At 40.8% G+C, this 17,424-nt stretch overlaps 1 protein-coding gene across 3 annotated transcripts in view; it reads right to left on the reverse strand.

The window, feature by feature from the left end:
- The window catches only part of LOC105488933 (retinoic acid receptor beta), a 770,293-nt gene that overhangs the window by 218,790 nt on the left and 534,079 nt on the right, over nucleotides 1-17,424 (reverse strand). The gene's annotated exons all lie outside the window — the stretch shown is intronic.

Below are 17,424 nucleotides of genomic sequence, written 5' to 3' on the forward strand. Positions count from 1 at the left end.
CATTTAATAAGAGAGGTATATGTAATCCTCTGCCATCTTTAACAGAGAGTTTCACAGGTTCTGTGAATTACCTGGTGCTCTTCAGGACATAGGCAATGCCACAAATATCACACCCACGGATGAGGCTACCCAGTCCATGTCCCTGCATGGGGAAGTTCTCCCACCACCCCAGAGCCTTCAAAGGAGCACACATTGATTTGCTCTAAAGAGTATCAACTTTGAAAGCTTCTAAACATGTCCCAAAGGAGACAATTTGAAAATTCTAAACACAGGTCTCATTGAACATTTATTGCCAGTTGTCTTGATTATTCTGAGAGGTGAAAAGCACTCATGTTTAAATCTACGTTTGGACCATCTAGTCTTGCCTGCCTATTCCATGAGAATAAAGAACATCTCTTTGTTTTAATCTGTCCTCACCTACTATATGCTTTTGGACTCCTACTCTTTGAGCCCAAAGAAACCCGCAATTCACTACTGGGGCCAAAGAAAGAGATGATTCTAATGTTCTTCAGTTAGAATATTGCTATCTTGCACCCTACTCAAGTTACTTTGAAGATGACAACATGGACCACACAATGGCTCAGGCTGTTGCTGGTGGTAGTAGTGGGGGATTGAGATGGAGACAGCTATGTTCTATATTCTGAAAGCAGCCTGAGAGTAGAGAGGGGATGTCCACCCTACAGTGGTAGTTCTTAAACGTCAGCATCATCAGAAGCACTTGAAGGGTTTGTTAACACTCAAATTGCCTGGCCCACCCTCCAGGTTTCTCATTCAATTGACCAGGGGTAGGGATAGGGCCTGAGAATCTGCATTTCTACCAGATTCCTAGGTAATGTTGATGCTGCCGGTCCAAGGACTCAACTTTGAGAATCGCGGCTTCAGGACCTTCTCACGCTTCATTTCATATGCACACATGCAAGGGGAAATGCATTTCTCAAAACATGTTTCCTTAAATGTGATGCCAACTTGAGTGACCAAAGCAAATGATAATGGCTAATATGTGCATAGCTCTTACTGTGTTCTAGGCACTGTTCTAAGTGCTTAAATATACTAACAGATTTAATTCTCACAAAAATTGTATAAAAGTTGTATTATATTATCTTTCTTTGACAAATGTGATCCGGAGAAGTAACTTTCCTAAGGTTACACAGCTAAAGTATGCATTAGGGTTGGTGCAGGAACACAGGAAGTCTGGCACCAGAGGCTACAGCCACTGCACTACATTGCCTCTCCCTGCAACCCCCTTTATTTTCCAACATTATCCTCATCCCCGGGCAAATGACAACATTCCTTTCAGAGAGTCCTCCTTGGGAGCCTCCCTTAAATGGGATGTTAACAACCTCAAGGCTGTTTGACGTTAGCCTTGGTCAAGTTTATTTTTAATACCTAGTAACTATAACAGAGCACAGTTTCTCATTTGCCTATACCCTGTCATTTTGGGAGTATCCTTGATTCAATAATTATTATTTTACAAGGAATGCAGAAAGACTTGACAAATAGAAAAACGGAAGCCTGAGTGAAGGAAGAGAAACAATAAACAGGAAAGAGAAAATAATAAAGCAATAGGAAGAAGGGTAAAAATAACCAGATGGAAAGGTCGAAGTAGATACAATGCAGGAGATAAGGATGGGAGAGAAAAATACGAAAACTAAACATGCATGACAAAATAGTTAAAGTCCAACTAGATGTCATACTGAGAAAATAGAAATATAAAACCTAAGCATAAAGCCAGTCACGATGAGTAAATAGAGGACATGAGGAGAGGAGGAAATTAGCAGGGGGAGGGAGACGAAAGATGCCACTAATTGGATTTTGAACTCCAGTTGCTATAATTGGGCATTTAAGCTATATCAACATTCTTCTTCATCTTTAGAATATTTCGCAATCTTTTAAAATACAGGAAACGCCATTTGATTTTGTCCCAACTCTGGCCACTCAAATCCTGGTTGCTTGTTTATTTTTTCTTGAGCAAGAAAAGTTTCACTAAGGGTTGGCATGCAGGATAAATCTTTTAGAGGAAAGAGGGGGAAATAATTCAATAGGAAGGAAGGATTCATTATGACAAGGGCTGGGTCAGGGAAATGGTCACATAACTGCATTCCTGAAAGCAAAGGCCTGCTAAAAAACTAAACCTGAGTCTTAAGGCTGTTTGCTCTGCCCTGGGATCGAGTTGAGGTCACTCTGGAGGCCAGTCACAGAGCCTGAGACTCTGAACGTTCTGTTTTAGATTAAGAGCTGGGTTCACCCAACGGGTACAGAGTGGGAAAGAGGATGGACGATGTCAGCTCTAGTCTGAGGGCTGGCGTCCTGCATGTGAGGATCCCATCACTCCGGGACCTCCCTAGGAGTTGGTTGTTCCATTAAATGGGGCACAGGAGGCCAGCCTTCACTGTTTATTCTTTCCCTTTCCCATTAGTTGTCAGATTCTTCTCTTTACATTTCTATTATGATATAATAGGAAATTCTTGGATTTTAAAATGGTATGCTTGCAAAATGTATTATCTTTCCCCCAGACGACTTCTTATCCAGTCCAACATGAATTTTCCAGCCATGCAGCTTACACAGTCATTCTTTCTGCAGTCTTTCAGAATCTGTCCTCTGGGGATACACCTCCCTCTTCCCACAGTTCCCTTGATCCCCAAGGAAAGTTATCTGAGGGGCTGTATTATTAAATTTCATGGAATCTAAGACACAATTGGGTATGAAAAAGAGTCACCATTAACTCATGCACCACTAAGAAAGAAAAAGTCTTCATTCTAAGATAGACCATTAGCTATGAGATATGCCTCAATTTGAGAAATATTATGTAAAATAAACAATGTCTCAGGTCTACAAAATGTGACATCTTCTCTATTTGACTGTAATCTCCTTGAGAGTAGTAACTGTGCCCTAGTTCTTTACCCCCTAACCTCTCCAAGGCAAATAGCTCTTTGTATTTTCCAAGCATGCTTGCTGACAACTCTGACTGCATTAAGTATGTGTGTATATGTGTGTGGTGTTTGATCACACATTTGCACAGCACGTTATAACCATTTTGTCCTTAATGTCCTAGGAAATTCAAGAATGTGACAGGGATTGAATTGCTTTTCTTGTTTACAGATGACCAGCCTGAAGCTTAGAGACATAATCTGACATACCCATGGCACTAGGTCACCAGTAAGAGTTGGAATTAGGACCTGCAACTAAGTCTGAGTCTAGTATTTTTTTTTTTTGTTTCCAGGTTCAACAAATAGTAAAAAGTAGAAAGATGTGGACTCCTCACCTCCTACTCTAGCTCCTGAGAAAAATCCTGCATTTGATGAGAAAATAACAAATGTTTCCATGCCCTAGTATGCTCTGGCATGGGGTTCCTTATTTCATCTCTGTGGCAGCTACCTGTCAACGTGTGATGCTTGGAGCTGAGGGTGGGGAGTTTGTACACACCAAGGCTATCTAAACAGACCATTAAGTGGTAGTAAAGTAACACATGTGAATGACAGGTCAATAAATCCCCAACAACTTATGTTGCCTGCAAGAAGCTGGCTGTTGCCGAGTGTTGTTGTGTTTACATAAAATCAATTTTACAAGCAATCTTAAATAATTAGGGAAGATGCCATCACACAGAGGATATTCTGCATTCACTGTAATCGCTCTGGCATTCATCTCATTGATCCCTTTTGTCTGATATTATGTGTGGGTTTTTTTTCCTCTCAAGCTGCTATCTTCCCTGATAGCTTCTTTATGAGATGCTGAAATACTACCTTATAAGAAACCAAGACACACATTCTTATCAGTATTTTACAGACCAAAGACCTTGAAGTTACCTATTAGCTGAGTCTTCCTGAAGCTCAGCTTTATATGTGTTTTTCTTTAATTCTCTAATCTCAAGCCCTTAAAACATTTGGAGACAGATAAATTGGGGTAGGGGGTAGGTACTGTAGATACTGAACATAAAAGTTTGAGAAAAAATTAAAACTGTGTTGGGTTTTATGATGATAGCAGGGAACATATAGACGAATATAGGTTTCTCTCAATCTTCTAGCCTTCTGGATGATGCTGACTTATCCTTTATAAAGTTTAAATAGAATAGATTTTTGTTGTTGTTGTTGACAGCAAATATCCATTAATGATACATTGCAGGGGTACAGGATGAAGCCAAGGGTCCCACCGGGGACAAAATTTCCTTTAGGGACTCCTAGACCAGGGATTTACAAACCACAGGCATCACGCCACTTCAGCTGTCCCATCAGGTAAAAGGGAGCCACTCTGCTGGTGACTGTAGAGCCATAAATCCTCATTTACCATGGAATACTGTGGCTTCCATCTGTTTCCTAAAGTGCCTACATAAACTAAGTCTTTGTAAGCCATCTGCAAAATGCCCTCGTGCATGCATGCCGGAGTCTTGTGCTAATGCAATGTGGTGATTTTGCAACTTCAAATAAGGTTCATTTTAATTGTCATTGTTAAGATCAAATGCTTTGCAGCTGTCTCTCTTCTACAGATGAAAAACATAACTTTGATGGCTAATATGATGAACTCTTATGTTCCATTTTTCATCTAAATTGCTACACTTCAGTGCCTATGTTGTCTATTAAGTGCCTAACAAATATTTTTGAATTTAAAAAATTATGACTAGAAAAAGGTCAGTAATATGGGAATAATGTAAGACTCAGATTTAAAAAGTGGGCTTTGGCTATTGCTTAGTTACTAAGGAGCCATGCGAGGGCCTCTTTTTCCCCATTTGGAAAATGAGTGTGTTGGGTTAAGCGACTCAAAGGTCCCTGCCTGCTCTAACATTTGGGTTCTAAATTTTAACCCAAATTCTCTCACAGGTAACTCAAACTTTGCTTGAATTTTCTAATCTAGGGAACAATGGAACATGACCCATTTTGGAAATTGTGTCTCCCTACTTTTTCTTTGTTCTACAATCCCAACTAAATGTTTATATAAACCAGCTCAGAGATTTTTCAGTTATCATTAATCACCTATTTTAAATTAAACTACTTAGTATAAAAGATGACTTAATTAACTCTGGCAATTTTTATCTGCTTAAGAAAAGCTATTTTCTATTACTGTACTTTAAGTAAAAATAAAAAAGCAACAGTTGTAAAGAAATATCTGACCTACACAGTGCCATGCCCAGCATGCAAGAATACTGCCATGGCATTAGGACTGTTTATTAGGTCTGCACATGTGTCTATCTGCACGTTTTTTCCTCTGTCTGCCTTGTAAAGGACAAAAGCAATGCACAGTTCTGAACACTGTTTTCTTAAGTCCCCTTTTCAATATGGGTTGGTATTTAGCCTAACAAGAAAAGCAAAGAAAAAACAATTAGACAAAGTCTAGGAATACCTGTCCTTTGACTGCTGATAAGCTCAACCGCATGGGGCATGTCTGAGAGGAATCTGTCATTAACACAATGTACTATTTGTCCAAACATCTGTAGGTCACATTATTTCTCCACAAGCCAGTGGTAGAAAAAGCAAAACCAAGATGGGTTATTAATCACTTACTCAGTATTTCTCAAGAAACACTAAAAAAAAAAAAAAAAAAAAAAAAAAAGAACCTAATAGATTGAAAGAAGAAAAACAAAGAATTTGTCATTTATTATGAAATGAGCCACCGAGGTCCCATTAAGACCACCTTTTACACATGGCACACTGGGTAGGCTCCAGGAGATGTAGGGGGCTAGAAATGGGACCAGTGCCTAACAGAGGACACCCTGGTAGTTCTCATTTCCTTGCGAAGGAAATGGAAATTCAGATTTGCACGTCTTTTCTATTTGTGTTGGAACTGCTTCCACCAGGGGTGTGGGAATCCACATGGATACAATGAGCCAAACAATTCTTGGGACAGCCTGATACTATTAGAAACAGGTAGACCTGGGGAGAAAAGTTCAACCGTCCATTAATGCCAACAGAAAAGAAACAGCGTGGTTTACTGGCTACTCACAGCTGTCAAGGTGATAGGGAGTTGTGTAGGTAGGTGCACTTTTACACATCTGTCAGCAAAAACCGGTTTCCAAATTTAAAAATCTACTACTCAGGAACGGCACGTGTATTGTTGACTCTCCCAGGTGGTTTCACAGAGCAAGGAGTGGATTATGAGGTGACATCAAGACAAGGTTGTATCTGGGGCCATAAAGACTGGTAATTACTCAGGGAGACAAAAATTTCTTCTTTGGCTGTATACTACATTAACCAAAAATAGTATTTTGAAACAAATTGGACTTGTGTCCTAGCGGACTACATGCATCTCACAGACAATAATGGAGCCCCTCGTATGTGTTATGCACTAGGCACTTTTCTGGGGAGTTAATAAGGGCTTCCAGGGAGGTAAGAGCATGGTGGGAATGGCAAGATATCCAAAGTGGAGTGAGCAAAATGTCATTTTATGTGACTAACTTTACACCAGTTAGTGATAGCCCGACTTTGAGGTTTTATTAATAAACAGTGCAATACATCATCAGACCTGCAATAAAATAATACTGTAAGAGCTAACATTTACAGAGTACTTCCTATGGGCCAGGCATGGTTTTAAGAGCTCTACGTGTATTAGCTCATTTACTCCTCATTAATCCTGAAGAGTTAGATGTAACATTATCCCCATTTCTTAGATGAGGAAATTGAACCATGGGGAGGTTCAGTAACCCTCAAGGCCACATAGCTAGTAAATGGTAGGTGGAAACCTGAATCCTGGAAGTCTGGCTTCGGGGTCCAAGCTTCTAATCATTCCCTTTCAAAACAAAAAATGCTATGGCTGATTGTGGCTGTCCACAAATAGCGTCTCAATTTTGATCATGGTACATGCATCCCAGCATACATCTACTTGTTTATACACAATCAGAGAATTTAGAGGGGGAAGAGACTGTAGAGATTCTCTCGACTAATTTGTGGTGACCATTTTTCAACTGATAGATATGGAAATGTAGACCCCTCAAGAATCCAAATTTGCTTCAAACAAAGGTATTCACTATTCAACCTATATATATTAGCCCCATATAGTCCCATTATCCATCCATTAAAATGGTAAAAGGGTACTTCTTCAATCCCAACACATAGTGATGGGAGCCAGGGGACCCAAATCACCTTGCCTGACTCCACAATCACCATATTATCACAAAGTTCCTTAGTAAGGTGGTAGCCCCTGATATTAACACAACAGTAGCACCAACACAGGAATCCTTCAGAGTTAGGGACTGATGGCTGTGGTGTTTCCTACAACACACACTGTTCTCAAGATATAAAACAGATCATCATTATGAGGTAATTCAGCCCCAGTGACAAGGTGGTAGAAATGCTTTGTTATCAGTGAGAAGGTACTGGCTCACCTACTATGCATAGAGTTCTACATTTATTGCCTTGTTTGAGGCTAATGATTTTTCAGAGGTGGAATATGCTGATGGATGATAATTTTCCAGGCTTTATTTTTTCCCTGGCAGATCTCCAGTAACACAGTTTTGGTGGCTAGCACCATGGAGTAATGATTTTTCATTGTTTGTTGACAACCTTGTTTATTTCTCTCTGCTTTAAGTTTTCAGTAAAGGCTATTCTCAGCCTGGAAGATGATCAGTGCATCTTGCACTAAATAAAAGGTAATGGATTTCAGAAAAGGAACCCAAGAAAAAAAAGGGGGAAAAAAAAATCTTAGAGTCTTCCCTGTGGTGTTCTCTAGATGTGCTCCTGCAGTTCATTTGTAGGCAAAATCAAGGTTAAAACTGCTCAGTGTAGCTAAATTTGTGGTAAAATCAGCCCTGAAGAAAGAAACCTTGTACATTCTGAAAAGCACACAAGTTTAGGGTGAATCCACTCATGTCAGAGGGAGCCAAGGGAGGATGGCTTCCACTTGCCCCTCCAGATCTATGATCTACTCTCCATTCTTCTTCTTGTCCCAGGAGGCTAACATCTATTCTGGATTCTGGCTGGAGATTGATTGACAGGAAAAAGCAGACTGAGATTGAGATGCTTATCTTCCCAGCTCCCACCCAATTAGGAGCAGCACGGAGCTGTGTTCTGTTACCAAAGGCCACTAGCTTCTATAGGGCAGCTCATCCTTATAATCTCCATGATCTGGTAACTGTTCCCTTCACCCTTCAAGCTGGGCATGATAATAAAGCCTTGCTGTTGCTAGTATCAGGGCACTTCATCATGTCTTGTTGGTCTCTCTTAACCCTTCCTCCATCTTTAGATTTTCCTCAATTAAACTACCTGTTTCCTGCTGGGAACTTACCCCATGTAAAGTCTAGTTTGTGATAACTGGTCCTGAGACTTGTCTACCTGTTCCCAGTCCTCAGACCCTGTTTTCCGTTTCTTGCTGTTTCCTGGTGCGTGGTGTGAGCACAGTGTGTGAATGTATCTGCGTGTGTTACTGTGCTCTCTAGGTGCTGACTGATGCCAGTCCCTGGCTTCCACATCCAGCTACATCCAACTCAGCCCTCCTACCCTCACCATTCACCCTACTCATGACTCTTGGGCCTCTGGAGTTTAAGTAGGATTCCAATTTGAACACGACTTTGTCTGAAAGTGGGCTGAAATATTGAAATATACCTAGGGATTTTATGTAATCATGAGCTGCCCTCATTTTATCTTGCTTTTTGTGATTTAATATATGATGGTTCCCCAACAATGTACTCTATCTAGCCAGACACTGCTCTGGCTTCTCATGTGTGAGCAACCCTGATTTTTGGTTCTTTCTTTTCCTGCCAGTTAGTCCCCCATTACCTGGATCTGGAAATCAGCCAAGACGAAGACAAATGGCCTCTCTATAGTTCAAGTCACTGATGGGTATCACATAAGAACATGGGCTTTTAAAGTTAGAAGGGAGTGTGAGAGGTTCTGTGGCCCATTCCCTGCCATGGTAGTAGATGGGAGTTTACAGCCCCCTTTTAATTACCAGAGGAGAAGAATACCCAACAGGGCAGATCTTAAGACTATGAAGCAATTAATTCTTTAAGTGCTGTAGAACATTGGGTGACTGACCCACGGACTGGCTTTTGTAGTTAAAAATGGTTAGAGGAGAAGAAACATTTAGAATCTCTCAACGCTAATAAGATTATTTATTCTGACTTCTGGGAACTTCTTATTCCTTGTTTTTCTAGCTCAATAAAAGCAATGTCTCAGAAGTGTAAGGGTCTGCACACGCATTCTCATGTTCCTCACCGCTTTTCTGGACCCTCCTCACTCACTGCACTCTCTTTCTTCATTTCCTGAGTTGGTTTCTCATCCAGTAGAACATGGAGTATGGTAGATGCCAAGCTAAGTCTCCTGGAATTCCTTCTTCTCTTCTCTGTTAGTACTGTCTTTCTTTCTCTCTCAGAAATCTCATCTTGACCCATCTTGACCATGGCTTTCAATACCATCCACACGCCAAAGACTTCAACAATTTTATCTCCAGCCCCAAGCTTCCTCCTGAACTCCAGACTTCTGTATCTAACAGCCTGCTTGACTGTGTTCTCCCTTGGATGTCTAATACATATTTCAGACAAACGCTTCCAAATCAGAGCATCTGCCTTTCCTGTCCACTCTGCGTCCCCACCCAGCCTTGCTCCTTTGTCATTCTCCTTGTCAGTAAAAGATACTCCTGGTCACCATATTGATCACATCACAAACCTTCTTTGACTCTTATCTTTCCCTTCACCCACATTCCCAATTCATCAGTAAATCCTGTGACTTTACAAAACTACAATGCATATTTCAAATCTATCCATTTCACTCTTTAAAAAAATTTTTTTAAGTTTACATTTTTCTTTTTTTCCTTTTTTGAGATAGGGTCTTCCTCTGTCGTTCAGGCTGGAGTGCAGTGGCATGATCACAGCTCACTGTAACCTCAACCTCTCAGGTTGAAGTGATGCTCCCACCTCGGCCTCCCAAGTATCTAGAACTACAGGCATGTGCCACCATGCTTGGCTAATTTGTTTGTTTTTGTAAAGACAGGGTCTTATCATGTTTGCTTAGGCTGGTCTCAAACTCCTGGGCTCAAGCTATCCTCCTGCTTCAGCCTCCCAAAGTGCTGGGATTACAGTTGTGAGGCACTGCACCCAGCCCATTTCTCTTTCTGCAGTTAAAAACTACCATCTTCTCTTGCCTGGAACATACTACAGCTCTCTAACTGGTCTTTTGGCTTTCACTGTTATGTCTCCTGCAAAAATTTCTCCTTGAAGTAGTTGGAGAGCGATTTATTAAAATCAGTGGTTTTCATGTGGGAGTCATTTTGTCCTACAGGGGCCATTTGCGAATATCTGGAAATATTTTTGGTTGACACGGACGTGGCATCTAGTGGGTAGAATCCAGGGATGCTGCTAAATATCGTACAATGCATAAGACAGGCCTCATAACAAAGAATTATCCAGATTGAAATGTCAATAGTGCCAAGGCTGAAAGACCACTATTTATTTATTTATTTATTTTAGATGGAGTCTTGCTCTGTCGCCCAGACTGGAGCACAGTGGCGCGATCTCGGCTCACTGCAAGCTCCGCCTCCCGGGTTCACGCCATTCTCCTGCCTCAGCCTCCCGAGTCGCCGGAACTACAAGCGCCCACAACCACGCCCGGCTAATTTTTTGTATTTTTAGTAGAAAGGGAGTTTTACCGTGTTAGCCAGGATGGTCTCGATCTCCTTACCTCGTGATCCGCCTGCCTCGGCCTCCCAAAGTGCTGGGATTACAGGCGTGAGCCACTGCGCCCGGCCTATTTATTAATTTTAAAAATTTTTTATTTTTATTATACTTTAAGTTCTAGGGTACATGTGCACAACGTACAGGTTTGTTATATATGTATACATGTGCCATGTTGGTGTGCTGCACCCATTAACTTGTCATTTACATTAGGTACATCTCCTAATGCTATCCCTCCCCACCCCCTTCGCACAATAGGACCCAGTGTGTGATGTTCCTCTTCCTGCGTCCAAGTGATCTCATTGTTCAGTTCCCACCTATGAGTGAGAACAGGCGGTGTTTGGTTTTCTGTTCTTGCGATAGTTTGCTCAGAATGATGGTTTCCAGCTGCATCCATGTCCCTACAAAGGACACAAACTCATCCCTTTTGATGGCTGCATAGTATTCCATGGTGTATATGTGCCACATTTTCTTAATCCAGTCTGTCACTGATGGACATTTGGGTTGATTCCAAGTCTTTGCTATTGTGAATAGTGCCGCAATAAACATACGTGTGCATGTGTCTTTATAGCAGCACGACTTATAATCTTTTGGGTATATCCCCAGTAATGGGATGACTGGGTCAAATGGTATTTCTAGTTCTAGATCCTTGAGGAATCGTCACACTGTTTTCCACAATGGTTGAACTAGTTTACAGTCCCACCAACAGTGTAAAAGTCTTCCTATTTCTCCACATCCTCTCCAGCACCTGTTGTTTCTTGATTTTTTAATGATTGCCATTCTAACTGATGTGAGATGGTATCTCATTGTGGTTTTGATTTAAATTTCTCTGATGGTGAGTGATGAGCATTTTTTCATGTGTCTGTTGGGAAAGGCCACCATTTAAATGGAAATCTGACCATGTCATGCTCCTGTTTAAAATCCTCCAATGGTTTCTATTTGCTTTTAAAATCCAAACTTTTTATCCTGGCCTACAAGATTTCAAAGGATGTGGCCCCACATGCTTCTTGGGTCTCCTCTATACCTCTCTTTTTCATTCTCACTTTCCCTCCAACAGGCCAAGTTTAGTCCTTAAGACATTGGTGGCAGCTGTGAGCCTGAAATGCCCATCACCCAGATATTCCCAGTGTTCAGTGTCAAACGCATCTCCTCAGTGAGGTCTTCCCTGACCACTCAACCTCAATACTCCTCATACACTTTCTTTCACACCACATCATAATTTATGTTTGCATTTATGACTCTATTTTCTGGTTTACCTATTATTCATATATTGTTAGCTCATGTGAGCTGGGAACATTTTCAAACTTTATCCACAAAGCCACAGTAAATGCTTTATAAATATTTGTTGAATGAATGAACTTCATGTTTGTACAGTAAAGGTTGATTGGCTTTGTGTGTTTTTAAGTGGCCTAATAAGGAACACCTACATCGAGAATAATTTTTGACCCCAGGCCAACGTTTACTTAAAACACTTACTGGGTTACTTCCACTGGAAAAGTACCCTCCTCATCTCTAAATATAGGCAATCTTTTTTCTATTGGCTTGCAGATTCATTTATTTCTTCATTAATTCAATAACCAGCAAATCAGAAACCATGAAAGATATTTTGCTCTTAATAATGACCAAGAAACATCTCCAGTCCTTGAGGCACCCTCAGGCTTGAACTGCCAGCACCATCTCCCAAGAAATCAAATCTGATTATATTATTTATTGCTTCTGACTTGCCCCATCAGCACTGTAGTAGGTTGAATGGTGCTCCCCTCCCCCGAGGCTTGTCCACATCCCAACCTTCAGAACCTGTGAATGTGACCTTATTTGGAAAAAGGGCCTAAGTAATGGTATTATTATTCCAAAATAATGGTATTAATCCATTCATGAGGGCACAGCTCTCATGAGAAAATTACCTCTTCAAAGTCCCACTTCTCAGCACTGTTGCATTAGGGGTTAAGTTTCCAACACATGAATGTTGGGGGACACATTCAAGGGTCCTTGCAGATGTAATTAAGTTAAAGATCTGTAGAAGAAATCATCCTGGATAATCCAAGCGGGCCCTAAATCCAATGACAAGTGTTTTTACGAAAGACCCACAGAAGAGATACGTGAATGAAGATAAGAGGGCCACGTGAAGATAGAGATAGAGAGTGGAGTTATCCAACCAGGGTCTAAGGAGCCCCAGCAGTCACCAAAAGCTCAAAGAGGAAAGGAAAGCTTCTCTCCTAGAGACTCTGGACTGTGTGCCACTCTGCTGGATTTGGGATTTTTGGCTCCCAGACCTGTTAGAAAATAAATTTCTGTTGTTTGAAGCCACCACACCTGGGGTAATTCTTTACAGCAGCCATAAGAAATGACATGCCTGGTTCTTCAGCCGTCACTCAAAGCTCTCCTGGCTTTGCCCTCTGCCTGCTCTCCTACCCATCCCCAGGTTCTGCAACTGCTTCCCACATGCCACACCATTCTCCAGGCCTGCCTCCACCAACCAAGCCATGCTCGAGTCAGAAGGGACTAGTTATGCTCTCCAAAAACCCAATCCTCTCTCAAATTTAAGCAGGTATTTTCACCTACCCTGTTCCTCCAACCTCTTCCCTCTCTAGTTAAGCCAGAAAACTCCCCCTACTTTTTTAAGACCCAACTTAGGTTTCCCTCGTTCCTCAACTCTTCCTTAAGGCTCTCGTGTAAGCACCTTGCTACCCTTATGGTATCAATTACTTCCTTATGGAATTTGTATAGCTTGGAGTACATACATTTACTCTAACACTAATTTTTATGCTAGTGTATTTTGATGATCAATTTTTACTAACTTTAATTATAGTATATTTCATGAATACTTTCTTATTTAAAAAGAAAATTATAAAGGTAAAGTGCTCCTTTAACCACATCCCCATCCTGCTTTCCTTGCAAATCTTATATAAAATAAATCCTATTATTTTATATGTTTTTAAATATAAGTCATACGTACATATCTATGTATGTGTATATATGCATACACACATACATGACACACTCTCTGTAAATATATACATAGGGTGTGTGTTTTGTTGTGCTCTGTACCTTTTCACTCAGTTCTCCTACTAGAAGATGAACATTTAGGCTATTTCCAATTTATCATTATTCCAAACAATGTGAAAGTCAACATCTTTTTTTTTTTGAGACAGAGTTTCACTCCTTTTGCCTAGGCTAGAGTGCAATGGTGCGATCTTGGCTCACCGCAACCCCCGCCTCCCGGGTTCAAGTGATTCTCCTGCCTCAGCCTCCCTAGTAGCTGGGATTACAGGCATGTGCCATGACGCTCAGTTAATTTTGTATTTGTAGTAGAGACTGGGTTTCTCCACATTGGTCAGACTGGTCTCGAACTCCCGACCTCAGGTTATCCGCCTGCCTTGGCCTCCCTAAGTGCTGGGATTACAGGCGTGAGCTACCGCACCTGGCCATGAAAGTGAACATGTTTGAATCGGCTTGCTCATGCCAGTGTGACGGCATTACTTACAATGGATACAAAGAAGTAAAATCTCTGGAATAGGCATCCATTTTAAATTTTAGCAAATACTGCCAAATATTCCTTTGCCATGGGACTAGAATGAGGGTGCCCACTTTGTAGTTTTTTAATTGACTTATCCACAGAATCTCGCTGCTCTGAGGATCAGCATCTTGTTTCTTCTTTTCATTGTTGTATTCTCAGGTCCCTTGAATAGTGCCTGGCACACAGTGGGCATTCAGTAAATGTCTGAGAATGGATGACCGTTGCTCTCTTTTGGTAGAATGTGAGCTTCCCCTGGGCAGAATTAATGGCTCACACTTTCTGTATGGCCAATGCCTTACAGTGTCAGACATAAAACAGGTGCTCAAAAGTACTTATTGTTGAATTCATGAAAAAATTTTCAACACTATAACTGTATACTGTATTTTTGATTCTCTGTGATGACCACATAGGTGTTTATTAAAATCAGAATAGGCGAAAGAAATTGTTATGTATTTTAAACGTGGAAACCATGATCTTGACCCACTCCTCTCTCCCACCACTGACAACTATTATAATTGGGTGTTTCACATATCCTATACATAAAATGCCACTAGTATTTGAAATATGTAATTTTTTAACATGTAAGTAGAGTTCATAAGGAGCGTATCACAATGATGTGGCTCAGCTTCCTTACCTGTAGTCCCATAACACTGCAAACGGGCAGTCAATTCGACAGTAGGGAATGGTTACCCAAAGGGGTCCAAATCATCTGTTAGAATCTGTAGTTATGAAATACAGGCTAAAGTAAGAGCAGCAATGGGTCCTGTAGGCTGACTCCAGGCCAGCACTGGATAGCATTAGGCAAATTTCATTCAGATGTAATGGACACACCTGGAAATCTACTTGCTTTTAGAAAAGGATAATGAACTCATCTATCAAGGCTAGAACTGTGTGTCAGCAGTTCAGGATGCAAAGCAGAGCCAGGAGTGCCTTATCATGACCTAGGTTTTCAGTGAAAACATGCACAATTCCTCACAAGCACATTGCCACCTCTTTCATTGGTGCATAGAGATATTAGTGGTCTTTTATGAAAGTATGTGAGTGTGCACACTTAAATAATACATTACAGTAAACATCTTTGAACTCGCCTGCTTGTGTATAAATGCTGTATATGGAATACACATCTTAATGACACATATGAATGAGAAATACTAAGTTTTTCTCAAAGTAAGTGATATAGCTATTCATTACCAACTCCATTGCCTATTGCACTATTTAAAGAATTCTTCCATTGTTTTCTAAAATGCAAGAGAAAAAATATCAATTGCCTAGTCTAGAAATTCCCAGACCTTCATATTTCATGAAGTAATTAAAACAGCTAACCAATAAACAAATTTGGAGTCTATTATGACTTGCCAACTTTTCATTTTGCCAAGAAAGGACATTAAAAAGAAAAACAACTATTATTTACTGCCATTATCATTTCATAAAAGGAAGATTTTCAAGCCCCTACCCCCTAAAAAAGTTCAGGAAGAACATTCTTAGAAGAAAGGAAAACCTTTTAGCTTGAAATTTTTGTTTGTAAAAAACCTAGGCCTAAAAAATATTTTCTTATATATTCTCATTTCACAGAGGAGCACCGAAAACTTAATTGCCTGCCCGCCCCTGTGCATGAAACAGTATTGTGGAATCGTCTTTCCAGCCTGTCTGCCTCAATACTCCCTTGATTCTTCTGAAATTCTCCTATGAAATTGAATAGCCACATTTCTTTTTTGTTGTTGTTTTTTGTGACAGGGTCTCACTTTGTCACCCAGGCTGGAGTGCAGTGGTGCGATCCTCTGGGTTCAAGCAATCCTCCTGCCCCAACCCCCTAAGTAGCTGAGACTACAGGTGAACACCACTATACTCAGCTAATTTTGGTATTATTTTATAGAGATGGGTTTTTACCATGTTGCTCAGGCTGGTCTCAAACTCCTCAGCTTAAGCGATCTGCCAATCTCAGCCTCCCAAAGTAATGGGGTTAAAGGTATGAGCCACCATGGCTGGCCGAATAGCCACATTTCAGCTGAGCTAGGGGACTGATACAATTCCACTAGCATTTATTGGGGCCCTGCTATGCGCTTGGACCCCGAAGTAGACGCTTTGCCAAAGCATATAAAAGTAGACATGCCATCTTTTAAGTTAAGGTATGTCCACTCCTGTGGTCCCCTTTTGCCATTTCACAGAAGGAGTTCCTGGCAAGAACAAGAACATGGGAAGAAAATTCTCCTGTCAAAGTATGACTGACGCCATTATGCTGGGTGCCAGAGGAGACTGCTCAAATGCTCTCGTAGCCTGGAATTGTCTGCCAAAATGATGCTCTGTGCCAACATTGAAAACCCAATCTTTCAAGTAAACATTGATAAGCATGTCTGTCTTTTGCTTTTCCTGGTATTATTCCAACCTGAGGAAATACTGGAAAGAATCTTTTTAGAGCTATAGATTCACATGTTTAGATTGACAAGAAAGAAATGATGGAATATAAACTCTTGGCTGGCAATAAGGAGGGTATGAGACAGGCTGCCTGTTTAAGGGTCATCCTTTCCTCTCCCTTCTTCAATCCAAATTTATGACATTCTGCCTGTTGCTACAATCCTGAGGATTCTGCCACAAGAAAAAAAAATGGTTACATTTGGGCCTGACGATATGTTTGCCACTCTGTGAGTAATCTCTTTACCTGATGAGGTAGAATGAGGCCCATGAACAATTCCAGATGCAAGGTTATTATTTAGGAAATGCTCTCACTGGAGACTCTCCAAAGAATGCATTCACTCTGTGCCACAGAGAGTACACGTGTACTCACAGAGACCCAAAACATGTAGGCAATAACGTAACTCAATATAGATTGATAAGAACAAGTCCCCCTCACAAATGTAGGCTTTTTGAAAACAGTGGTTGACCGGTGTTTAGGAACCATGAGCTAAAAATATTTTGATTGTGCCCTGTACATTATTTCCTGTATGTTGAGTTGACCAACTCCCCGCCGACTCTCAATTTCAAAGTTCTGGTTTCATCCGTTTTCTAGGAATCTTTGTGCTGTCTACACACATATTCGAAAGCCCTTTAAAACAGAGGTTACTTCTATTAACCTGATCATTGATTTCACATAATTGGCACTTAATTGCAATTGTTGTGCAGATGTTGTTTCCTATGTTTTTCTACCTATTATTTTACTAACAAAATAGTAATCCTAAGGGGTAGAAGGCAAAGCATCATATTCTAGTAGGGAGAACATGGGACTGGGAGATAATCAGTTGTAGGTTCAAATCTTTTCTCTACTACTTGTTAGCCTTGCAAACACAGTAAGTTTCTTAATCTCTTTGAGCAATACTTTCCC

The sequence above is a fragment of the Macaca nemestrina genome, chromosome 2 (assembly GCF_043159975.1).
Source record: "Macaca nemestrina isolate mMacNem1 chromosome 2, mMacNem.hap1, whole genome shotgun sequence".
Taxonomy (NCBI): domain Eukaryota; kingdom Metazoa; phylum Chordata; class Mammalia; order Primates; family Cercopithecidae; genus Macaca; species Macaca nemestrina.